Source organism: Sus scrofa, chromosome 16, assembly GCF_000003025.6.
Source record: "Sus scrofa isolate TJ Tabasco breed Duroc chromosome 16, Sscrofa11.1, whole genome shotgun sequence".
Classification (NCBI taxonomy): Eukaryota; Metazoa; Chordata; class Mammalia; order Artiodactyla; family Suidae; genus Sus; species Sus scrofa.
Genome location: NC_010458.4, coordinates 20,123,861 through 20,150,644, shown reverse-complemented (window position 1 = coordinate 20,150,644; position 26,784 = coordinate 20,123,861). Strand labels below are relative to the sequence as shown.

Genomic DNA, 26,784 nt, shown 5'->3' with positions numbered 1-26,784 from the left:
AGACTGTGCTTGTAAGAACACTGTCAGCTGTGGGGTGTTGCCTAAAGGCGAGGTGTTTTGTTACCAGTGTGTGGTATTTGGCCCCTTTGTGCTTGACAGGGAGGAAGAGCCTAGTCAGTGATCAGTTTTTGGTCTGCCTCTGCCTGCATCCTCTCAGCCTGGCTCTGCACCTCCTTTGGTTTCTGTGTGCTGATCTACTGGGAGAGGGCGTGATTGGGCAGAAAGAGCTTGGGTTTAAAGCCAGACGCCGCCTCACTTATCACCTGCATGACTCAGGTCCTGTTTCATAGCCTGGGTGAACCGCAGTTTCTTCATTTGCAATGAGAAGATTGGATAAAGATAATCATGGAGTTCCCGTCATGGCGCAGTGGTTAACGAATCCGACTAGGAACCATGAGGTTGCGGGTTCGATCCCTGGCCTTGCTCAGTGGTTAACGATCCGGCATTGCCGTGAGCTGTGGTGTAGGTTGCAGACGTGGCTCGGATCCAGTGTTGCTGTGGCTCTGGCGTAGGCCGGTGACTGCAGCTCCGATTCAACCCCTAGCCTGGGAACCTCCATACTCTGCGGGAGCGGTCCAAGAAATAGCAAAAAAAAGACAAAAAAAAAATTGGGGTACAGCCTTCATGAGTATCAAGACAAAATCAGAATTGGGCAAGAAATCAGAGGTCAGGAGAACACAAAAGGAAGCTAAAACCTAGTCTTCAAAACAGAGGTGGAGCGGGGCTAGGGCCTAGATTGGGCGTCAGATGTGCTTCAAGGCTCAAGGTTGACCCAAATCCACCAGGAGCAAAGAGTCAGTGGAGCACACATAAGGTCAGATGACCAGGTTGGCCCCAAAGCACGAGCCCTGGGGTTCCCCAGGCCCTGCCTCAGTCTGCTGCAACTCTCCAAAAAGTTTTGAGCCCTTTGAATTAGGGGCCTGAATTGCTGAGGTTGCTATGAAACACACCCACCCACCTATATCCAGATCCCTTTCCTCTCTCCACCCAATTCATTTTCCTTCTTTATACTCCTGCCAACCTTAAGCAAAGAGAAGGGCACTATTTTTTTTTTTTTTTTTTTGTCGTCTTTTAGGGCCACACCTGAGGCATATAGAGGTTCCCAGGCTAGGGGTCGAATCGGAGCTGTAGCTGCCAGCCTATAACACAGCCACAGCAACACCAGATCCGAGCCGAGTCTGCAACCTACACCACAGCTCAGTGCAATGCTGGATCCTTAACCCACTGAGCAAGGCCTGGAATGGAACCTGGGTCCTCGTGGTTGCTAGTTGGATTCGTTTCTGCTGAGCCACAACAGGACCTCCTAGAGCGCTATTTGCTCAAGGCTTTCTGTGTTAGTTTCCTAAAGCTCCTGTAACAAAATACCACAAAGTGGTTGGTTTTATTGTCTCACAGTTGACGGCTAGATATCCAAGGGCTACAAAGTGGTTCCTTCAGAGGCCGTGACAGAGAACCAAGCCGTGTCTTTTTCCTGGCTTCTGGTGGTTTGCTGCAATCTCTGGGCTTCCTTGGCTGATGCCTGTGTCCGTCTTTACAAGGCGTTCTCTCGGTGTGCATGTCTCCGTGTCTAATTTCCCCGCCTTTTGTAAGGATACAATTAAATTGGATTAGGACTCACTCTAATTGACCTCATCTTTATAGATCAGCTTCAAAGACCCTTTTTCCAAACAGGGTCAAATTCCCAGGTACTGACGGGGGCCGCAGTTCAACCCATAAAGTTCTCTTTGCTTCTGCAGGAATGATTGGAACCAACAGGGTTGGGTGAAGACAGGGAACAGGGTAGAACAAAACACAAAACACCACAGTGGCACAGAATCTGCTTTTGCTCACTTAGCAACTGGAGGAGATGCCTTGTGGTCTATTTGCTCATATTTTGCTGACAGAGGGGAAAGGGGCGTTCAGTACTATCTCTTCAGAGCTTAGAACAATCCTGACATGAAGTAGAGGCTCAACAAATATTTGTTGAATAAGTAATGAATGAGGAAAATTCAGCTATTTATAGTTTATAAATGTGCCAAGACTTTGTCCACCTGGAGAAAGGATACATTAAATGGTTATTGCATTTAGCACCAGTTTCTCCCATATGGTACCCATGGCCTTATTATTATTATTATTATCATTATTTTATCTTTTTGCTTTTTTAGGCCCACAGTGCAGCATATGGAGGTTCCCAGGCTAAGGATTGAATCAGAGCTATAGCTGCTGGCCTACACCACAGCCACAGCAATGCCAGATCCGAGCCGTATCTGCAACCTATACCACAGCTCACAGTAATGCCGGATCCTTAACCCACTGAGCGAGGCCAGGGATCGAACCCTCAACCTCATGGTACCTAGTCGGATTCTTTTCTACTGAGCCATGATGGGAACTCCCACCATGGCCTTATTATTAAGAGCTGGGTCTTACCGGGAGTGGAATGAGGAGCTTCACGTGGGGGGTCTTGGAGGGCGGGGCTGCTCCTCAGAGACCTCAGCCCACCCCCTGTCACCTTTGGGCCCCCGCTCTAAAGCGAATCTGAACAAATGCAGGGTGCAGGTCATTTGAGCTTTATAGGTCTAACCCATCACAAATTCTTCCCCTTCCCAAAACTTACTGATCCTGCATCACACTCGTTTATCAGCATTAGAAAGTTGGAAAGGCCTCCAAGATCATCAAGCTCTAGCTCTTCATTCATAAACGAGGGAACTGAGGTTAGAGGGGAAGAGATGTGACTAAAGTCACACAGCCCAGACTCCTGACTCCTGGCCTATGGCTCCTCTTTTATTCCGTTGTCTGACTGTTAGTAAATAATTTGCCAGACAGAGGAATTCCTCTGAATGTGTTTGTTAGACAGGAACATGCCATCATCTAGCTCAAATGTCCAAGTGTCCCCAGGGTGTGAGGCCAGCGGAGGGGATTTGGGCCTTTGGCTGGTTGTTGAGAGGCACTAGGTCAGGCCCTTCACATGCTCAGCCTGCAGGCTCAGCCACCTGGCTGGCTGTTTACGTCACCCACAGGGAAAGCTGGCTTTCCATCTCAGACTCCCTTACATCAACTCTCTCACCATCCAAAGACAAGAGAGTCCTTGTGGAAACTCAGGCTGTGGCCCAATCTTGACCTCACTCTGGGCTGCCCTTTCTTATTTCCTAATCCTTCCTTGCCCCTGGCAAGTTTCACTGCCGCCCGAACAATGGCTTCAGTCTATAGGTAGGTGAGCTCATTGCATATGGCAGTTGCTTCTTCAGTACAATGGCCAGGGCAAATGAAAGCTAAGACGTGGCCCTAAGAGTCACGCTTAGAACTCTTTGCAGTTTACGATGTCCAGCGAGAAGGCTGATGGGAGCCCTGACAGCCACCTTGTGCTTCTCTAGCATCTAGCCAGCCCCCCGTTGATGCTAGGGAGATGGCCTCTCGTTTATCGCATACCCGCTTTGCATGCAGTGGTGCCTTATCTGAAAGACTCAGCGTGTATGTGTAAAACCTCCACGGCTAAGTAGCTGAGTTTAATAAGTAAAAACCAACCAACAAACCAAAGTGCAGGAGGAGTGTAAAAGTTCCCCAGTAGAGTTACCAGACCTAACAAATAAAGATGCCGAAGCCCAGTTAAATTTGAATTTCAGATCATGAATGAAAAATGCCACTTGCCACGTCAGTAAACAAAGGATGTTGCAGCCATGAAGCCACTACAGCTCCCCCAGCCACCACCATAGACAGCCCTATGGAGGAAACTCAGGATGGAGACACAGGGCTGCCCACAGCCACTGCAGCCACCCTGAGGGGACTCAGGTGGGAAAGCACAGGATGGTGGCCCTGGATAGCTGAGGTGCACATCAAAGGAAGGATTGCAATGAGCCCAGATGCTTGCTCCTTCCCATACAAAGAAAGGCCTTACCTTGAGATAATCTGGTTTTCTTTAATTAACCATGCATGATCTTTTGATGTTCCAACTACCTGGTCTTTTTTTTTTTTTTTTTTTTTGTCTTTGCTATTTCTTTGGGCTGCTCCCGCGGCATATGGAGGTTCCCAGGCTAGGGGTCCAATCGGAGCTGGAACCACCGGCCTACGCCAGAGCCACAGCAAACGGGATCTGAGCTGCGTCTGCAACCTACACCACAGCTCACGGCAACGCCAGATCATTAACCCACTGAGCAGGGCAGGGACCGAACCCGCAACCTCATGGTTCCTAGTCGGATTCGTTAACCACTGCGCCACAAGGGGAACTCCCAACTACCTGGTCTTTGTTGCAAAAACCCCTACATATCCTGAATCGTCTTATCTCTTTGGAAACATCTCTCAGAGCCATCTGAGAGGCTGCCTCCCAGGCTTGAAGTCCTCAGAATGTCTGCCTAATAAAAGAGAATTCTCAATTTTTTTGTATGCTTTTTTTTAGGGCTGCCCTCACAGAATATGGAAGTTCCAGGCTAGGGGTTGAATCGAGCTACAGCTGCTGGCCTACACCACAGCTCACAGCAACGAAGCATCCCCAACCCATTGAGTGAGGCCAGGGATGGAACCTTCATCCTCATGGATACTAGTCAGATTTGTTTCCACTGTACCACCAGGGAACTCCAGTATTCTCAGCTTTCAGTTTGTGCATTTTTTTTTTTTTCCAGTCAACAAAATAAACAATGAATAATTTTTTTAGTATATCCTCTGCAATATTTGGGACATACTCATACTAAAAATTCTTTATTGTTTATCTCCCTCTGACATTTAAATTTAACTGAGGGTCCTGCATTTTAGCTGACAACCTAGTTGCTGTGGAATTCCATGGCCAGGACATCCTATGAAACACACCTTGACTCTTGACTGTTGGAATGAAGCCTGGGATTCTTCCAGTCTGGACGCTGGCGGCTCTGCTGGATTGTGACTGTTCCCAGGCTCTGGGCCAGGGGCTTCGGGGAGTTCCACAGGAAGGCTTCTGTGTGGTCCTGGTGGCTGGGGATTCCCTGCACTGAGAGGTGTGCGGCAGCTCACGGAAAGCAAGTGCAAATGTAACAGAAGTGAGTCCGCACATTTTCACACAGGCCGTCTAGTGACACAGAGCTTTCTTATAAGCTTCTCATTTGGTTGCTCAACCTTCCCCAATAGGATCAGGCACATGCTTATCACCTCGGCTCCTGATGAGGAAACGCTCAGGTGTATCAGCTGAGTCAGCGCCTGGTAAACAAAGACTTGAGAGTCATTCTGGCTGACAGGCTGGAAGGCCAATCGCAACTTTTCTTTTTTATTGGAACATACTGCTTTGTTATTATAGTCGGATATGTTTTTTTCAAAAACCATTGCTTTTTTTTTTTTTTTTAGGCCACACCCAGGTATATGGAGATTCCCAGGCTAGGGGTCCAATCGATCTGTAGCTGCCGGAACTACGTCACAGCCACAGCAACGCCAGATCCGAGCCGCATCTGCAACCTACACCACAGCTCAGGCAGTGCTGGATCCTTAATCCACTGAGTGACGCAAGGGATTGAACCCCTAACCTCATGGTTCCTAGTCGATTCGTTTCTGCTGCACCACGAAGGGAACTCCCTGCTTTTCTATCTATAAAAGTAATATTTGATAATTGCAGCAAACTTAGAAAACACAGATAAAAAAGAAAGGAAATCAGCCAAGGAAGCAACTCTACAACTGAGTGAAACTATTGACAGGTAGGTGTACGGCCTTCCATGCTTGCCCTTTTTTATATATTAGTATATTATGTCTTTGTCACCTTGGGCTGCTAAAACAAAATGCCATAAACTGGGTAGCTTAAACAACAGGCTTTTTTTTTTTTTTTTTTTTTTTTTTTTTAAGGGCCGCACCTGTGGCATATGGAGATTCCCAGGCTAGGGGTCCAATTGGAGCCACAGCTGCTGGCCTACACCACAGCCACAGCAACACAGGATCTGAGCTGTGCCTGGGACCTATGCCACAGCTCATGGCAACGCCAGATCCCCAACCCACTGAGCGAGGCCAGGGATCGAACCTGCATCCTCATGGATGCTAGTCAGGTTCGGTAAGCGCTGAGCCACGATGAGAATTCCAACAGGCATTTCTTTCTCACGGTTCTGGAGGCTGGAAACGCCAAGATCAAGGAGCTGGCAGATTTGGTTTTTGATGGGGCCCCTCTTCCCAGCTTGTGGACAGCCACCTTCTGTCTGTGAGGACTCACAGCCTGGACAGAGGAAATTCTGGCATCTCTTCCTCTTGCAGCTCTACCTTCATGAATTCATCTCACCTTCATTACCTCCTGAAGACCCCACCTCCTAATACCCTTGACTAGGGCCTGGGGCGGGCATTATCATATGAATTTGTTCACACATACATTCAGTCCAGCACATATTCTTAGTTTTAAACAAAAAGGCCAAATCCTTTTAAACACATGCATCCATATATAAGTGATACCAATATCAATATGTGAATAGTTGTATATGTGGAGATGATTATATGTGTATATGCTCAAGCATATCTATACATATAATATGAACTTAAATGATTCTGAAATTAGATGGTTCATTTTTAGCATTGCCCAAGACTTAAGACTAAGTACAGGAAGAAGGTGAAAAATACCAGATGAACTCCTGATAAAGAACAAAGAGTGGCAGTGAAGGACACAGGGCACGGTTCTACCACCACGAAGTGTGAAACTTTCTGTCATAATGAACTAGCCAAGAATGAGCATTTGGGAGCTCCCGTTGTGGCGCAGAGGAAATGAATCTGACTAGTATCCATGAGGATGCGGGTTCCATCCCTGGACTCGCTCAGTGGGTTGGGGATCCTTCGTTGCTGTGAGCTGTGATGTAGGCAGGCAGCTGTAGCTCCGATCAACCCCTAGCCTGGGAACTTCCATATGCCGCAAGTGCAGCTGGAAAAAGCAAAAAAAAAAAAAAAAAGAAAGAAAGAAAAAAAAAGTGAGTATTCAGTAAAGCTAAAAAGGCTATCTCTAATGCTTTCCCTCTGAAATATTGACTTAGAATAATTGGCTTCCCCTTTGGACATAGGCAGTGGTGAAACATAATCCACAGTTGATGTTACTGGGAATTCAATAGCACTTAGGACTCAGCTGTAACATGTTCTGTAATCAATATACACCTAAGTAACTCGTGCTCATATATAACCTCAGAACAACTTCTTCTTTTAGAGTTTGGAGGATGGGTTCTTCATTTGGGGAGGTCTATACTATGAAATTGGGAACCTCTTTATCTCCTATGGCAGCTCAAATGGCTTGTTGTTGCAGGCAGCCCTGAACCTGGCAACCCGGGGCAACATATTCTGATGATGGCCTGGGGCCAGAGTCTGAGACCTTTGCAGAGAGAAGCGCTCCTGTGGACTTCAGGCAAGGAGTGACCCATCACCGACATTCAGTTCGCTGGCCTTGCCTCGGGCTCCGTCACATGAAATAGTGGCTTATCATGTTTTTCCATCATATGATGTGGTAGGTCTCAGAGAAATGTTTTGCCCCACAAAGTGAACCTCTAAACACTCAGTTCCCCATGTAAGCACAGCTCTTCAGAGCTTTGCCCTTCACTCTCCCGCACAGGGTAGATCGTGCAAAAAAAAAAATGACCGGAGGAATCTTGGGCTAAGGATGATTCTCCGGCTCATTCAAAGAGCCCATCTGAGCCCCTGAGTCTCCACTGGATGCCCTTTCTTAGTAAGAAACACTGGCATAAGCCACTCAAGTAATGTATGGCTGTGAAAATCCAGATCAATACTGGCATCATTATATTTGGTTAATTTTAGTTGTATGCAGATATTTAAACACTCCATGCACAGTGTTCTTTGTACTAGGAAGAAAACTTTCATAAAGGGAACATACTGTATCGCTTATACCTGTTGCTAGGCAAACTTAGAGACTTAAATGGATATTAAATAGAAGGAGAACCTCCAAGTGAAGCATCCACCAAAATTGATTAGCATCTCATACCATTGCGATCTAACATGGTTTGTTCAATGTTAGTCTTGCCTGGAAAGGAAAATTTTGGAAAGCTGTGTTTAAATCTACCAAACAAGAAAATCAAACCACCATAAAGTAAAACCCCAACTGGCTAATTCCTTGTTCTTCTCATTCTTTTTTTGTAAGAGACATTTGCCTGGGATATCATTTGAGACCATTTCTAAAGCAGAAGTAGTGTCAAGGTCCCAAATAGAAAAAAAAAAAAAAAAAAAATAGGACAGAGGTCTAAGGGTAAATCCCTAAACAATGGAAGGAAAACCACACACTTTGACCAGAGTAACGGCTTTGGGCCATGATTTTGATCAGTTGTCATTAGCACTGACAAATTGCATGGACTTGCGAAAATGCATCCTGGGCAGAACCTGAAATGAAAATTCACGATGTTGGGTGGACCAGGCAAGCACCCCAGTAAGACTAATTATTCCGTCAGCGATGTTCTGGGCTATTCTAGACGTGTGAATGCCACCTACTGGCGAACTTCTTAGAGGGTCCGGGAATTCTGCAGCCTACCTTGTCCAGTGTTGAGGACTGCAGCCTAGTGCTCTGCTAATGCTGACCTCAATTCAAATTCTTTTTCCCCATTCTCTTTTATCGTACCTCTCCTTAGTTCTGTTTTTAAGTCAATGCAAAGACACTCATTTATTTTCTTTTTTTAAAATGATGATTTTTATTTTTTCCATTACAGCTAGTTTACAGTGTTCTGTCAATTTTCTACAGTACAGCAAAGAGACCCAGTCACACATACATATACACACTCTTTTTCTCACATTATCCTCCATCATGATCCATCCTAAGTAACTAGAAATAATTCCCAGTGCTATACAGCAGGATCTCATTGTTTACATGTTCCAAAGGCAATCGTTTGCATCTCAAAGGCAATCGTTTGCATCTCAAAGGCAAACGTTTGCAACTTCATTGATTTTCTCTAACACCATTTTCCTTCACTTCACCACCCACTAGGTCAAGAGAGCCCAAGCACCCACCTGCAAAACTCACTCTTCATTCCGGATACTTCTGCTCTACCCCTTTCTAGTTCTTGGCACGAAATGCAAAGTTCCTTCAGAAAGAAGACCTTGAAAGACAACTTGGTAAGTGCAGCTATAGAGCTGAGAACAATGGCACATCCATTACCAAATTAAGGATTTAATTTCTGCTGTTACTGTGGCTTCCAGAGTTCAACAATAATAATGCTGGTGATATCAGCTGTCTGTGGTGAAAATATATGGGGAAGAAGTCTCATATAGGAGTTCCTGTTGAGGCACAGCAGGAATGAATCCGACTAGGAACCATGAGGTTGCAGGTTTGATCCCTGGCCTTGCTCAGTGGGTTAACGATCTGGCGTTGCCGTGAGCTGTGGTGTAGTTTGCAGATGTGGCTTGGATCTGGTGTTGCTGTGGCTCTGGCTTAGGCCGGTGCTGTAGCTCCAATTCGACCCCTAGCCTGGAAACCTCCATATGCCGTAGGAGCGGCCAAGAAATGGCAAAAAGACAAAAAAAAAAAAAAAAAAAAAAAAGAATCTGGCGTTGCTGTGAGCTGTGGTGTAGGCCAACAGCTGTAGCTCCGATTCGACCCCTAGCCTGGGAACCTCCATATACCTCAGGTGTGGTCCTAAAAAGCAAAAAAAAAAAAAAAAAAAGTGCCATATACTTTTCATATTTTCACTCAAAGACGGACATGTGTACCTCTTCATGCTGTGGGGGAGAACAAATAAATCAACATCCAGCTGAGTTGATAAAAAATAAATACAAGGACACAAAATGACAAGGCAGTGATGAAGAGGTGGCATATATCAAAATAAGAAATGCTCATCAACCACTCCTTCCAGCAAATTATGTGAGCTACGAGACTGTCTTTAACACACTCTCATCAGCATTGAATGTTAATAGATTTTTTTTTTTTTTTTTTAGTGCCGCACTTGTGGCATATGGAAGTTCCCAGGCTAGGGGTTGAATTGGAGCTATAGCTGCTGGCCTACACCACAGCCACAGCAACACAGGATCCGAGCTGTGTCTGTGACCTACACCACAGCTCACGTTTTTTTCCTAAGGACTGCACCTGTGGCATATGGAGTTTTCCAGGCTAGGGGTTGAATTGGAGCTGTAGCCGCTGGCCTACACCACAGCTCATGGCAATGCTGGATCCTTAACCCACTGAGTGAGGCCAGGAATTGAACCTGTGTCCTCATGGATACTAGTCGGGTTCGTTAACCACTGAGCCCCCACAGGAACTCCAGATTTTATTAATTTTAAAATATAACTATCCAGGTGTCTAGTAACATTACAAAGATATTTCGTGCCTGAATACATTTGGATTTTCTGGGCTATTTTGGATTATTGACTTATTTGCCTATCTTTTGTCTCAATATCATATTTAGTGTGCACCTACTATGTGCCAGACATTGTGCTAGGTGCTAGGGCATTAAAAGATCAGCAAAACACTGTGCAGCACTTGAGGAGGTTATAGTATAGGAGAAATGACAAATATTCATCTAGTAATGATTCAAATAGATAATAGAAGATTGTGATAAAAAGGAGTTATGAGAACATAATACTTGGATAGGATTTTTTTTTTTTTTTTTTTTTGGTGGTGGGGAGGGAAATGATTCTTAAGGAAATAATCATACAAGCATTAAAAATGTTTTTTTGGGAGTTCCCGTCGTGGCGCAGTGGTTAACGAACCCGACTAGGAACCATGAGGTTGCGGGTTCGGTCCCTGCCCTTGCTCAGTGGGTTAAGGGTCCGGTGTTGCCGTGAGCTGTGGTGTAGGTTGCAGACGTGGCTCGGATCCCGAGTTGCTATGGCTCTGGTGTAGGCTGGTGGCTACAGCTCCGATTGGACCCCTAGCCTGGGAACCTCCATATGCCGCAGGAGCGGCCCAAGAAATAGCAAAAAGACAAAAAAAAAAAAAAAAAAAGTTTTTTTGTATTAAGATGTTCATCAAAAAGATGTTTGTAATAGAATCAGAACAGACTTAGACTATCTAACTGTAGAGTATTGAAGAAAACAATTAAAAATTTAAATTATGAGTATGTTGTAAAAGGTAAGTGTTTGTTAAAGTGAATGAGCTACAAGGATCTCTTGTCCAGCAGAAGGAATAGAGCCACTATTTTATAATAATATATATTTTTTGGTCTTTTTGTCATTTTAGGGCCACATCCATAGCATATGGGGGTTCCCAGGCTTGGGGTCAGATCAGAGCTGGAGCTGCCGGCCTACACCACAGTCATAACAATGCTGGATCCAAGCTGTGTCTGCAACCTACACCACAGCTCGCGGCAATGCCGGATCCTTAACCCACTGAGCAAGGCCAGGGATCGAACACGTGTCCTCATGAGTACTTGTCAGGTTCATTAACCACTGAGCCAAGACAGGAACTCCTATAATAACTTTGAATGGAGTGTAATCTAAAAATATTTTTGAATCACTATGTTGTACACCTGAGACTAATACTGTAAAGCAACAATATTTCAGTTTTTAAAAATGTTTGATAAAGTGGAAAATGTTAGAAACAAAATGGTACAGGCAGTTCATAGTTTGTGCGTGAGACAAACATACGGCTGCTTAGAAAAATAACTGACTACAATATATTAAAATATTAGAGTGGTTTATATTGAGGTAGAGAGATTTTGGATGACACTTCTCCCTGCTTTGTCTATTTTCTAATTTTTCTTTATTGACTGTTTCTTTTAAATGATATGTTCTTCTCCTCCTGCCTACTTCCAGACATGTTCATGAAAATAAAACATATATATACTGCTATCATGGATTAGGTTCTTAATTAGAAGCAATTTGCAATTGAGAAAATTTTAAAATTACGTATAAATTATGGACAGATTATTTATAAATATTCATAAATCTATAGACATGAATGGAGCCTAAATATTATACAACCCTAATAATCATCAAATGAAGATAGGAATCTGCACTTCAAAACCCCCCAAATGCTGGCACAACACAGAGGTGGACAAAGGACATTCTGGAAAACCAGCCATCCCAGTAGCTCTATATCTTTGTCTTCAACGGTGTTATTAATTGAGTCCCCCTGGGCAAAAGGACTTCCAACCTCTGGAAATTGTCAAGCCTGGTAGCACTGCTGCTGAGCCCCGTCACATGGCCTGCGTGTGCAAGACAAATTCAGGCCCTAAAGCATTAGTGCGTTTTAATTGTGATCCACTAGGAGTTCCTGTTGTGGCACAGCGGAAACGAATCTGACTAGTATCCATGAGGTGGCAGGTTCGATCCCTGGCCTTGCTCAGTGGGTTAAGGATCTGGCATTGCCATGAGCTGTGGTGTAGGTCGCAGACTCGGCACAGATCCTGCGTTGCTGTGGCTGTGGCATAGGCTGGCAGCCGTAGCTCTGATTAGACCTCTAGCCTGAGAACCTCCATATACCATGGGTGCGGCCCCAAAAGGCAACCCCCCCTAAAAAAACATAGTGATCTACTAGGCTCCTGTCTGCTTCTCTCCATGTGCATTTCTTTTTTCTTTTTCTTTTTTTTTTAAGTTTCAAGATTTTGGAGTTCCCTGGTGGCCCAGTGGTTAGGCATTGTCACTGCTATGCATCTGGTTTGATCCCTGGCCTGGAAATTCCACACGCCGCAAGCATCCGGCCCACTCACCAAAAAATTTTTTTTCAAAATTTTACAAAATCTTACAAAAGCTAGTTTGGATCTGTACATCCCTTCTAAAAGGCTAAAGATCCCCTATTCCACCCATGGAAAAAATTAAATTCATCCAAATGAAGATGGCACCGTTTTGCCTGGGACTCTTATGAAAACCCAAAAACCTCCAAATAATTCCTAGTTGAAGAAACTAGATAGTATCTTTGTTAACAAGCCCGGGAGGGCCATGCTCTGAGCATCACTGCCCATGTTTCCCTGCTGGATTTGGCTACTTTATCAGTTATGTGCTAGCGGGATATGGCTGGCATGTTCAGACTCGGTACTATGAGGGAAGTTTTATAACAGGACAACAGAGCAGTTTAATGCATGACTTTGAGAGCCCTAAGGCTGAAGGGAGGGGAGGAAGGAGCAGTCACAGAGAGAGAGAGAGACAGATGGAGAGAGAGAGGAGAGAGAGATGGGAGAGAGAGATGGAGAGGGAGGGATGGAGAGGGACAGAGAGGGGAGAAGGGAACAAGAGCTGTGTGGAGAAGGCAGCTTGACAGGAGCCGGGACTTTGGGTGAAGGCTTGCTGCCAGTCCGAGGGGACATGACAGGGAGAGAGCCGTGGAACATACACTCCCACCCCTCTTTCTTTCCTCTTTCTGATCTCTTGGAACTGCTTCCCATTGTCTGAACTCCACTATGCAGTCAAGGCCCAGGGGACCTGTTGCAGCAGGGGGTGGTGGGTGGGGAGCGGGGTGCTTCTCTTAGGGCACTGAGTGGGGTGGAGGAGGGTGGAGTGGGAGTTTGGTGGACAACCTGAAGATGAACTGGTCGACTGCTTTTCAGAGATAAAGAGCAGAAAAAATGGGGACTCTGTCTTCTGGGAAGTAATGATTACTAAAGCATGACCATTAAAAACTGGACAGTGGGGAAAAGATTCTCTTTAAATGTGGAAATTAAATGAAAATCATGTTTTTCTATAAGTCTACATTTTTTGGCAGACCCGCACATGCACACTCATACAGACTCTGACACGCACATCACACACACACACACACACACACACACACAGAGGCGCGCGCGCGCGCACACACACATAGACACTTATATAGTGTTTGTTTAGAGAAAAGGGAACAGTGATTGAGACCTTTCTTTTTTTTTAAAAAAAGGGAGTTCCCATCGTGGTGCAGCAGAAATGAATCCAACTAGAACCATGAGGTTGCAGGTTTGATCCCTGGACTTGCTCAGTGGGTTAAGGATTCGGCATGCCATGAGCTGTGGTGTAGGTTGCAGGTGCGGCTTGGATCTGGTGTTGCTGTGGCTCTGGCGAAAACTGACAGCTGTGGCTTTGATTAGACCCTTAGCCTGAGAACTTCCATGTGCTGTGAGTGCGGCGCTAAAAAGCAAAAAAGCAAAAAAAAGGAAAAGAAAGAAAGAAAGAAACAGGCTGTTGGATAATGAGTGACTTCATCTAGACCCACTTCTTGCCCCTGAGACGTGTCCATGATAACACAAGAACTTTCGGCAAATACAAAGTACAATTTCAACTTTAATAATTTATCACTAGCTGTACCCCAAAAGTATGACCCAAAATAGAGCTGAACCTCTTCTCCAATCAGCATCACCCAGGTAATCTAAAGGGATCCTTTTAAAAGCCCTCAGTCCGGACCCCTTAAGACGTCAGTGGTACCTTTCTGGCATCCGCATGCCTACGAAATAAAATCCATAGACCACTCTGCTTGTATTTAGCTCGTTAGAGTCTCCAAAGAGGTTTAGAAGCAAACCAGTACCCAATCATATTTTAGGAGGCAGGGACATGATTTTCTAATTTGTTTCCCATTAGGCAATAATCTATTATTCAGTAAATACAAAGTACTCAGTTTATAGCTGAGTGAATGCTGCCTAAAAAATGGACAGACAGGAAAGCAGGAAAGTTGAGCACATGAAGGCTTGGTTTCTTCTTGTGATGAAATAGCTTTAAAAAGAGAAGTGGGGACAGCTGGTTTCATGAACCCATAAAGGAAAACTCTGCAAGAACTGACCTCTGACTCCATGGAGCAGAGAATAGTGGGCCTTGGGGTAGTGCTTAGCTGTGGACTGGAGATAGTGACTAAAACGGTGACAGTGGAGGACTTCAGGGTTCTGCTCATGTTCTTTTCTTGTACTAGGTGCTGGTTATATGGGTGTGTTCAGTTTGTGACAATGTAGAGAGTCATACACTTACACGAACTTTACTGTATGTATAATAGATGCCCTCAAATTTATATAATAGGAGTCCTTTATAGGCAATCCAACTTTGAATAATAGAACCCCTTAAGAAGTAACCTGAAGTTGTGTTTACCCTTGAGCATTAATGAATCAATTGAGAGTCTGGGCTTTGGACCAGATGGCTTGGTTGGAATGCTGGCCCTGCCACTCACTAACTGGGAGATCTTGGCTGTGTTATGTAACATCTCTGAGATTCTCTTTTTTTATCCACAGAGTAGGCAAATAATAATACCAACATAACTAAGTCACAGTCGGCTCTCAATAAATGACTGCTAGTCTTCTTACAGTTGCTCTCGCGCCTACAAGTCTCAACTGCTGAGTTTACTGTGCAAGAAAATTAACTTTCATTTTGCTTCTATACATGCCCTTTTTTTAAAAAAAAAAAATATTATTCCTGGAGTTCCTATTGTGGCTCAGTGGTTAACGAATCCGACTAGGAACCATGAGGTTTCGGGTTCGGTCCCTGGCCTTGCTCAGTGGGTTAGAGATCCGGCGTTGCCATGAGCTGTGGTGTAGGTTGCAGACGTGGCTCTGATTTGACCCCTAGCCTGGGAACCTTCATATGCCACAGGAGTGGCCCAAGAAATGACAAAAAGACAAAAAAAAAAAAAATTATTCCTTTGGGGATCAGAAACTTAATCTCTTTCATTTCATATTTCCTGCCTTCACCTAGGGTTACATCTGGGATTCATGTGGCTCATATACATTTCTCCGTAATGTATCTGCTCGGCTGTTCTTACTCTCATCTGGTGTAGAGTGGTGTCCACACAGATTGTAACCATGACACTCTTCCGAGTTCTCTTATCTTCTCCTGTGCTCCTCTGATGAACCTGGGCTTATTGTACTGCTCCTGCGCCTTGCCAGGGTGACTGTGCTGTGTAAGGCTGTCTGAGGCTATCTGTTTAGACGCCTGCACATTTTCTACTCTGGGGTCTTGACCTGTGCTATATCTGAGAGACAGGATTGTCTCCACGCTCCCACCTCCTGGCAAGCCCTGCCTCTGCCCATCCTGCCTCTCAGCCCATGGAAGAAGCAGGTCACAGGGACTTCTGTATTAGTAGAATAGCTAAGCTAGTATAACACAGAGACTCTGAAAGCCAAGAGAATTTTATTTCTCTCTCTCTCATGCAATGATCAGGGCTGGTGGGCAACCTGCTTCGTTGACGTCATTCAGGGAGCCAGTTTCTTTCCATTGCATTGTTTTACCACCCCTTAAAGTATGCATTTCTTCCTTTCCATGGTCAGTATATTCCTGTTGCAGATCACAGGTTGGAGAAGAGAGAGGGCAAGCAAGCCTTTCCCCATAAGCAGGAGAGGCAGAAGTTACTTAAAACATTTCCGCTCACAGTTTTTTGATGAGAACATATCTCATGACCACACTACTGGCTTCTCCAAGCTGCTGTCCTTCCAGTTATGCTCAGGACTCTGCTTCTGGTCAATGCAGCGCCTTGATTGCTCCCAGTGGTGTTTATTTTCCCTTTTCCATTACTTGGTGTCCATGGAGAACTTGGCCCCTCATTGGCTTTCAGAGTGAAAAGTTAATGGAAACTGTGGAAGTAGAATCAACAAGACTCAACAACCAATTACGAAGAGTTGGTTTTAGATTCCACAAGTGAGTTCGTGCAGTGTTTGCCTTCTGTGTCTGCATTACTTCACTGAGCATGCATCTCCCAGGTTTATCCAGATTGTTGAAATGGCAGGATTTCTTTCTTTTAAAGGCTGAATAATTTTTTTTTGCATATATGCACCATATCTTCTTTATCCACAAATTTGTCAATGGATATTTATGTTATTTTTCATATTTTGGCTATTGTGAGTGGTGCTGCAATGTACTGAAATCATCAAACTCATAGAAGTGGAGAGTAACCTGGTGGTTGCCAGGGAGTCAGGGATGGGGGAGGAAATGGGGAGACGTTGGTCAAAGGGTACCAAGTTTCAGTTATGCAAGATGAATAAGTTCTGGAGATACTAATGTACAGCCATATGACTATAGCTAATATGGTATACTTGAAATTTGCTAAGAGGATAGATTTTAAGTTTCTTGTCTCACACACATACAAGAAAGAAAATGGTAACCATGTGGGGTGATAGATATATTAATTAATTTGTGGTGAGTGTATGTATATCAAATATCAAGTTGTACAACTTAAATATATATAATTTTTATGTGTCAATTCTATCTCAATACAGAAAAATATTTGGTGAAATGAAGGAGGAACTGAAGTGGCTTTCTTTTTAAAATGTTGAGCCTTGGGAGTTCCCTGGTAGCCTAGTACTTAGGGATCCAGCATTGTCACTGCTGTAGTGAAGGTCCACTCCCTGGCCCAGGAACTTTGTGTGCAACAAGCATGGTCAAAAAAAAAAAAAAAAAAAAAAGTTGAGGGGGTTCCCATTGTGGCTCTTTGGAAATGAACACAACTAGTATCCATGAAGATTGTGGTTCAATCCCTGGCCTGCTTTGTGGTTAAGGATCTGGTGTGGCTGTGGCTGTGGTGTAGGCTGACAGCTGTACCTCTGATTCGACCCCTAGACTGGGAACTTCCATATGCCACACCTTTGGTCCTAAATATAAAAAAGTTGAGCTTGGAGTGACATTAGCTGATATGGGAAACACTGGAAGAGAAAGAGATTTAAAGAAAATAATAACAATATCTAGCATATATTAGGTACTGAGAACTTTGAATTATAACCCTAATCACTCTTCAAGTTGCCCTCTGTACCTTCAACACTGAATCCGAGCCACATCTGCGACCTACACTGCAGCTTTCAGCAATGCCAGATCCTTGACACACTGAGCCAGGCCAGGGATCAAACCCGTATCCTCAGGGACACAATGCTGGGATCTTAACCCGCTGAGCCAAGCAGGAACTCTGACTTCACGGTTCTTAAATGATGATAGCAGAAGGCTTCACTTCAGTGACCGATATCAAAATTGTGACTTAGTGTTTCTTAGATCCTTCTTATTGTTGCCACTTGGGCACCAGCTAAGCTCATCTTTCTTCATCTGAATCTTGCAGCTCTGTTGAGTTTTAAGTGAAAGAGGCAAGTACTAGACCTAAAGGCATTTCTTCAGGGCCTTTTATAGGAGAGGGAGTGTATTAGTTTTCTGTTGCTGCTATAACAAATCATCACAATGTAGTCACTTAAAACAATATCAATTTACTAAGTTACAATTTGCCTGTCAAGAGTCTAGCTACAGTCTGGTCCTCTGCTTAGTCTCACCAGTCTGAAATCAGGTGTTGGTAGGGATATTTCCTTTCTGGAGGCTCTGGAAATGTATCTATTTCCAAGATCATTTGGTTAATGGCAGAATTCATTTCTGTTCAATTGTAAGATTGAGGTTCCTGTTCCCTTGCTGGCTGTTGGCTGAAGTTTATTCTCAGCTTCTGGAATCTACCTGCAAAAACCGGCAACAGTAGATGAGTCCATCTCATGTTGTAACTGCCCCCCACCCCTTCAACCTCCCCTTTTATCTCATCTCTGCTTTCACTGGAGAAAGTTCTCAACTTTAAAGGACTCATGTGATTAGATTGGGTGCACCCACATAATGCAAAATAATCTCCCCAGATTAGAACCAGCTGTCATCTTCATTACATCTGTAAAGACCCTTGACTCAGCAGTAATAGGATTAGTATTTTATTGAACCACAGAAGAGAGCAGTCTTGGGGAGACATCTTTAAAATTCTGCCTCCCACAGACAGTATCTTGAATAGCTGGGTATAAATACCCAATGACTTAAAAGGCTAGTTCAAGTTTCTATATACATCAAAGATTAAAGCTGGGGATAATCAGAAACGATATTCCTATTGAGACAGGGGAAGGATGTGAGGCACCTAGGGGTTACTGTTTCTTAGTGATCCAAAAACCTCCTGGACAACTGTTGTCAGGTCTTTTCCCTCTGAAGCAGATTAAGTTCTTTGCTTAGGTCCTAGTTCTGCTTCTGGGAGTAAATTCCCAAGGATATTTTCTTACATGGCTCTGGAAGAGGTTACTTCCCCATTATGTCCCTTCCCCATTTCTGAAGAGGGCAGAGATGCCATTTTTGGGTGGCTAAGTGACTTTCACTACCAGTTTCCCTTTTGCAGAAATTTGGGGGCCAGACGGTCTTCTTCCATTTCAAGTCATCTCAGTATCTTGTGACTCTAGGTATAGGGACTCTGTCCATATGCTAAAAAGCCTTTTAATGGTGGATACTGGAATGCCTAGGCTTTTCTATATTTAATTCTATTCCATTCCCCTGCTAGAAGTCAGACCTACAATTCTTTCAAGCTATTCTTCTCTCTCCAGGCATAATTACTGCTAATTTGGGCATTCCAGGTGGCTGTGGGAATAGTTCTAAGTATCCTAGGAGCCCTTTTGTTGAGCAGTGTGAATTGTTTAGGTAGGCCTCCTGCTTCAAGGCAGAGGGTGAACTTTTTGACATATTGAGGATGAAGTCTTTATGAAGGAATTGCCTGGAGCCTATCAGGGTGCTGCTTTCCATTGTGCTGCTCTCCTCTCCTGCCCTGCTAAGTACAGACACAGAATCACAGTGGTCACTTAGAAGCCCAGGGAGGCTCTTGGTACTTGCTGCCATCAGCACCATTCACCATGATCCTTTGTCAGCAGATGAAGCCTCCCAGCCCAGCCCAGCCCTGCCTTTGCCTTCACTCTCTCTTTCAGGATATCACTTGCATTCAGACAATCTTGCCAATTGGCTTGGGAACCAAAGCCTGTGGGAGAGCCCTGGGAGAAGATGCCTGTCACCAAGTTCATGCCTTAATTACTGCTGTCACCTGGAAACAGCCACAAGGACTGAAGCCAGTGTGTGAATCCAGGGAAGCATGAAAAGCTGTGTCAGACCATTTCATGCTGGGAGTTCCTGAATTCTCTGGGTCAAGGAGCCCCAGCAATTGTTTGTCACTGTGTAAATCTGCCCAGTGTCTCCCACATACTTGGCAAAAGCACTGGTTTTCAGGGGCAGCCAGTGCAGGCAGGCAGTTAGCAGAGCTGAAAACCCTCGTAGGGAATGGCAACTACCTCCATGGTTCACGTCATGCTGATCACCCCTGGGTGATGTGTTAGTGATATTTCTATCACAAAGCGCAGTTAAAAAACTCAAGCCTAATTCTGGAGGTCTAGGTCAACTCTTTAAAAATTCATCATTATTTATATATTTTATTTTATATTGAGGCATATTTAATTCACAATGTTGTGTTAGTTTCAAGTGCATAGCAAAGTGATTCAGTTATACTTTTCAGGATGTATATATATATATATATATGTGTTCTTTTTCAGATTATTTTTCATTGCACATTTTTTCAAGTTTTCTTGAAGTATAGTTGATTTACAGTGTGTTAATTTCTGCTGTACAGCAAATGATTCGGTTATATATACACATATCCATGCCTATATAGGTTTTCACAGAATATTGAGTAGATTTCCCTGTGCTGTAAGGTAGGTCCCTGTTGACCACCCATTCCAGATGCAACAGTTTGCATATGCCAATAGTATGCAAGCTCCCAATCCATCCCTCCCCCTGACTTTTCCCCTCTGTATCATTTTTTAAGATTCCACACATAAGTGATATCATACATTTGTCTTTCTCTGTCTGACTTACTTCACTTAGTATGATAATCTCTAGGTCTAGCCATGTTGCTCCAAATGACATTAGTTTATTCTTTTTAATGGCTGAGTAATACTCCACTGTGTATATGTGCCACATCTTCTTTATCCAGTCCTTTGCTGATGGACATTTAGGTTGCTTCCACATCTTGGCTATTGTAAATAGTGCTGCAATGAACATTGGGGTGCATGTATCTTTTCCCACTATGGTTTTCTCCAGATAAATGCCCAGGAGTGGCACTGCTAGGTCATATGGTCATTCTATTTTTGGTTTCTTGAGGAACCTCCATACTGTTCTCCATAGTGGTTGTAGTAATTTACATTCCCACCAACAGTGTAGGATGGCTCCATTTTCTCCACACCCTCTCCAGCATTTATTATTTGTAGAATTTTTTTTTCTTTTTATGGTTGAACCTGCAGCATATGGAAGTTCCCAGGCCAGGGGTCGAGTCAGAGCTGCATCTGGAGCCTATGCCACAGCTTGCAGCAACACCAAATCCTTAACCCACTGAGTGAGATCAGGGATTGATCCTACATTCTCATGGAGACAATGTCAGGTCTTTAAACCACCAAGCCACGACAAGAACTCCAATATATAGACTTTTTGATTATGGCCATTCTGATACCTCACTTAAGATTTTTTTTTTTTCTTTTTAGGGGCACACCCACAGCATATGGAAGTTCCCAGCCTAGAGGGTCAAATCAGAGCTACAGCTGCTGGCCTATGCCACAGCCACAGCCACAGCCACCCCAGATCTGAACCATGTCTAAAACCTATCCACAGATCATGGCAATGCTGGTTCCTTAACCCACTGATCAAGGCCAGGGATCGAACCTGTGTCCTCATGGATATTAGATTTGCTACCCTGAGCCATGATGGGAACTCCTCATTATAGTTTTGATTTGCATTTCTCTAATAATTAGAAACATCCAGCATCTTTTCATGTGCTTCTTGGCCATTTCTATGTCTTTGAAGAAATGTCTATTTAGATCTGCCCATTTTGTGATTGGATTTTTATATATATATATATTGGGCTTCATTTATTGTTTATGTATTTTGGAGATTATCTCATTATAGGTTTTTGCAAGATATTAAGTGTGGTTCCCTGTGCTATGGATTAACTCTTTCTAAGTACCATATCCATGATTTGGATAGTTGCTATTTGGTAAATGCTTATATATCTATTTCTTTAGGATGATGTAGGCTTCGGTTTCCAAACCAGGCAGAATAACATTTTAAAATTATAGATTACCACACATAGCCCAGAAGATTGTGACCTTGTAGGCTTTAGATGGAGTCTAGAAACACGTGTTTTAAAAATCTTTTTAGGAGTTCCTACCGTGGTCCAGTGGGTTAAGAATCTGGCAGTGACTTGGCTCGCTGCAGAGTGTGGGTTCGATCCTGGGCCTGATGCAATGGGTTAAAAGATCTTATGTTGCCGCAGATGTGGCTCAGATTCAGTCTTTGGTCTGGGAACTTCCATATGTTGTGAGCGCAGCCATAAAATTAAAAAAAAAAAAAAAGCTCTTTAGGCATAATAGTTATGGAAAGACAGTGTCTGTAAGAAAGAATCCCTGTTTTAGTGGCTATATACAACTGAAGGCTCTTTCTTACTCAAATAACAGCTTAGTGAATGTGTTTTTGATTCATAGGTAGCTTTCTTCCACATGGTGACTCAAGGACCCAGGCTCCTTTCATCTGTGCCAAGAAGAAAACACGAATTAATCATGGCCATGGTGACTGCAGAAGAACCCATTTCCCAGGGGGGCTGGGGAAACAGAGGAAACAGCCGAAATCATTAAAACATATGAGGACCCCACAGAGCAGAAAGTCAGGGGCTGCCAGTCAACGGCAACCTACGCTTGAGGAAAGATCCCCACAGAGCTGGGGCTCAGACCTCTGAGGGCGGGTGCTGACCCCCACCCTCATCTCTCCCCATTGTGCTGGCCACTCACCACCTCATCTGATAGCCTTGACCTCCCTCCAAGGTCTTCCAAGGTCTTCCAGGCCTTTGCCTTTGCAGTTTTTCTTGCTTGAAATAGACTTCCCCCTTTCTATCACCATGTCAGAGAATCCACCCTGACTCCCAACCTATACGAAACCAACCCCTGCCCCGCCTTCATTCTTTACAAACACCGGGCAGACTCTTCCTTCCAATATAATCTATAGATTTGCAGTTATCTGCTTAATGGTATAACTGTAAGGGCAGGGATGCTAGAGCCAGAGTGTCATCCAATCAACCTCTTCCTAGCAGTGTGGTCCTGGACCATTTAATATCTTGGTGCCTTTATTTTCTCCTCTGTAAAATGCAGATATTAATATCGCCTACCTCACTGGATTGTGAGGAGGATTAAACACGTTAGGTGCTTAGGACAGTGCCCTGTGCATAGCAGGGCACTATGCGTGTGTTAAATCAATCAAAAATACCATATATTTCTTCCACCAAACTGATGCTCTAGGAAGAGAGTGCCCATCACTGTTCTTCCACGGAAACAGCTGTCACAATGCCAGACCGCATCACCATTGCTGTTGTCCTCCGTGGCTGTTCTACCCCGAGTGGGTATGAATGAATGAATTCATAGTTGTTGAATGAATGAATATAGAAGCGAATAACCAAGTGATGTTCTAGACCGGGGAGCGGAGGGGCAGGATAACCTGCTTACCAAGACTAACACATGGCAAGAGCACCGGCTTCCAGAAAGCACTTCTAAGTAGAAGAAGTCCTTGGTTCAGATGGGAGTTGAAGTCTGAACCCCCTCATGGGGTCTCTTAGAACTGAATCCTCCGTGGCAAAGCATGTCGCCTGCAATGGACCAGCCCCCAGAATGTCCTCCTCTTGTTGCACAGCTCCCAGCCACAGGGATGGCCTCCACTAGGGGGCGCTGCTAGGTCGCAGGCCACCCAGGAAATGGACAGGAGCCTCTGAGGGCGACCACAGCGCATGCTCTTACCAGCGGGGACATCCGCAGCATTCATTAGGTGTCTTGCTCGCAGACCCCACCCCTCTGGCAAGAGCCCTTCCTCCGCTGGCCTGAGCTGTGCACACCCCCACGCCACGCCGCCACCCCGCGCCCCTTGCCCCCTCCCGCCCCCCTCGGGGCCGTTCTGACTCTCTCTGAAGAGGATTTGCCAAACCCCAAACTGCGGCAGTTTTATGGGCCAGCTGCGCTGTGGTCCCTTTCAGAGGCAACCAAGGCTCTCCAGGCCCATGAAAAGTACATCCAGGTCGTGCTGTGGCGACTCCATCAGGCCACCAGCTGTTCCACTCACACTTCTCCAGGACTGAGTCTCAGAGGAGCCATTAAAAACCCAGTAAAATAGACCTCGGTGACCCTGGCTGCCTCCCAGAGCCTGACATTCACCCGCCTCAAGCCTTTGCAGAGACGGGACCATTTCCTGTGGCCTCTGGGCTCCCAGCCGTCAGGTTGAGGCTCGGCCTCCCTGCCTTCAGAGGAGGACCACTAGTTTTTCTGTTTCTGCTTTCTGTTTCTCCCTTTCCTGCTCCAGTCCAGAGGGAAGCCCCTTTATTACCAGTTTGTTTGCAAGCTCATGGTGGTCTGTGTGAACTTCTCTGAAATTTCCTGCAAGGGAAACAACTGCTGCATCCAGAGAGTGAGTCCCAGAGGAGCATTCTGGCAGTCTCTCTTCAGATGATTCTCGGCCATTCGGTCCCTCGTTCACCTGACACACCACACACCTTGAGGACACGCCCATACTCCAATAAAAACCTTCCAGAGGCCCTGACTGGGGAGGAAAGACTTCTCTTAAAAAAAAGCAAAGCAGGAGTTCCTGTCGTAGCTCAGTGGTTAACGAACCTGACTGGTAACCATGAGGTTGCAGATTCGATCCCTGGCCTCGCCCAGTAGGTTATGGATCCGGCATTGCCGTGAGCTGTGGTGTAGGTTGCAGATGCAGTTCGGATCCTGCGTTGCTGTGGCTGTGGTGTAGGCTGGTGGCTGCATTTCCCATTAGACCCCTAGCCTGGGAACCTCCATATGCTTCGGGTACGACCCTAGAAAAGACAAAAAAAAAAAAAAAAGCAAAGCGTGTCATGGCACCTCTAATGGGGAAGCTGTTTGCGGTCCATGAGGCTCTTTAAAGAGAGTTTGAGGAAAATGTCTAGGTCAGCCTCTTAGAAGCTATTTGCTCTTCCTCTGCTTCTTAAGGAAAATTCCTGGCCCAATGGATGTCTGGTTGCAAGAACCCACTGGCCGAGGAGGAGGGGGAAGAGTGACAATGACAAAGATTTGCTTTGGCAAAAAGCAGCTGCCTCCAACAGAGCCGTCCTGTCCATCAGGGCTGGCAGTCACTCTAAACCCTTCTTCCAAGATTCTCTTTCCTAATCGGCTCCTCAAGTCACCTCTCCATTCTCAGCAGCCTCAGCCACTTCTCGAGACGGGCCTGTCCTCAGGGAGGAGGAGCCAAGCCTGGCTTGCTGCCCCCCCTGTGGTGGGTCTTGGCTAAGAGCCTGGGAGGTGACAAACCCCATATAAATAACCATATAAGTTACTGGTATGGGCTTCCATTTTCTCAAGGCAATTAGGGTGAAACACCCTTAAAATGCTCTTAGCTTTCTGGTTTTTTTTTTTTTTTTTTTTTTTTTTTTAATGGCTGTACCTATGGGTAGTGGAATCAGAGGGGTCAAATCAGAGCTGCAGATGCCGGCCTACGCCCAGCCACAGCAAATAGGATCTGAGCCGCATCTGTGTCCCACGCTGCAGCTTGCAGCAATGCTAGATCACCTCACTGAGCAAGGTCAGAGATTGAACCTGCATCGTCATGGATACTAGTCAGATTCTTCACCAGCTGAGCCACAGTAAGAACTCTGCTCTTAGCGTTCTGACTTGGAAGGCAACTCAGAAATGATCCAGGTCTCGGGGTTCAGGCCTTCTTTAGCTGCAGCAAACTCCCCTCCAGTGAAATGTCACTGAGAAGGCCCAGGGCTGCCCATGAATGGAGGAGGGTCCAGACCCCACAGACTCACCTCCTCGTTTCCTTGGACTTCCCTGACACGCTTGCTCTGAATGCCTAGGACTCTCTGGAGCCTGTTTGAAAGTTATGCGTTACCCCAGAGCCCCATGTGGCTAGGTGCACCCAGCTGGCTGGCCCAGCATGGCAGGTATTCGGGAGCCTGGGTGGCCCAAGTGGAACCCAAGTCCCTCAAAGCCAGATGTCTGCCCACGTGTAACATAGTGCCCACATTTGTGTTAGACGAAGCCCTGTGGTTAAATGGCTCAGTGCTCATCCCACTTCTTTTGTCATTAATTTCACTAATTGCTCTTAGTTGGTGTGTTAGTTTTCTAGGGCTGCTGTGACAAAGTACCACTGATGGAGCAGCTTAAACTACAGAAATGTATTTTCTCACAGCCCTGGAGGCTGGAAGTCTGAGATCAGGGTGTCTGAGGCTTGGATCCTGCTGAGGCCTCTCTCCCTGGCTTGTCAATGGCCAGTTTTCCTGTGTCTTCACATCATTTCTCTCTGTGTCTGTGTCCCAAATCTCCTCTTCTTATAGGGGCTCCAATCATATTGAATTCGGGCCACCCTCGTGATCTCATTTGAACTTAATTCCCTCTTAAAAGACTCAATCCCCAATATAGTTCCGTGGCGCAGTGGTTCGTCGACTGCATGGTGCGGTTCGATCCTGCCTTGCTCTGGTTAGATCAGTGTTGCGTGAGCTGTGTGTGGTGCAGACCGCTCGATCCTCGTTGCTGTCTGCGTAGCGGTGCTACAGCTCATTGATACCTGGACCTCATATGCCGGAGCGCCAAGAAATAGCAAAGACAAAAAAAAAAAAAAAAAAAATCCCAAATATATTCTGAGGCACTATGGATTAGGACTTCAATCTATGAATATTTGGGGTGGGGGATGGCCCCACACAATCCAGCCCATAACGTTGGGCTAAACTTCACCTTTTCGTGATGAATTCAAAGATAGCATATGCGAGCTAGATTCTGCAAATTCTTGTACATTTATTTGATTTATTTATTTTTGTCTTTTCTAGGCCACACCCTTGGCATATGGAGGTTCCCAGGCTAGGGTCTAATCAGAGCTCTTGCCACTGGCCTACACCAGAACCACAGCAACACCAGGTCTGAGCCGAGTCTGCAACCTATACCACAGCTCAGGGCAATGCCGGATCTTTAAGCCACTGAACAAGGCCAGGGATCAAACCCACAACTTCATGGTTCCTAGTCGGATTCATTAACCACTGCACCACCACGGAATGCCTCTTGTACATTAAAAAACACTTTTAATTTTAGGTCACTTTTTTTCCTTTTAAAACTTGGAAGGCATTTTTCTATTGACTTCTTGTCTTGCTCGTTGTTATGGAGAACCTTTGAGGCAGGCTGAATTCCTTCCATTTGTTTTTCCAGCTCCAACTGCCAAATG

The 26,784-nt window shown here is 45.1% G+C and overlaps 1 long non-coding RNA gene across 1 annotated transcript in view; it reads left to right on the top strand.

Annotated features, from left to right (window-relative positions):
- The window catches only part of LOC110257267, a 38,258-nt gene continuing 16,877 nt past the window's right edge, over positions 5,404-26,784 (top strand). The window contains exons 1-3 of the long non-coding RNA XR_002339661.1: positions 5,404-5,627; positions 7,196-7,393; positions 8,876-9,003. This is a non-coding gene — a long non-coding RNA (uncharacterized LOC110257267). The remainder of the gene's footprint in view (positions 5,628-7,195; positions 7,394-8,875; positions 9,004-26,784) is intronic.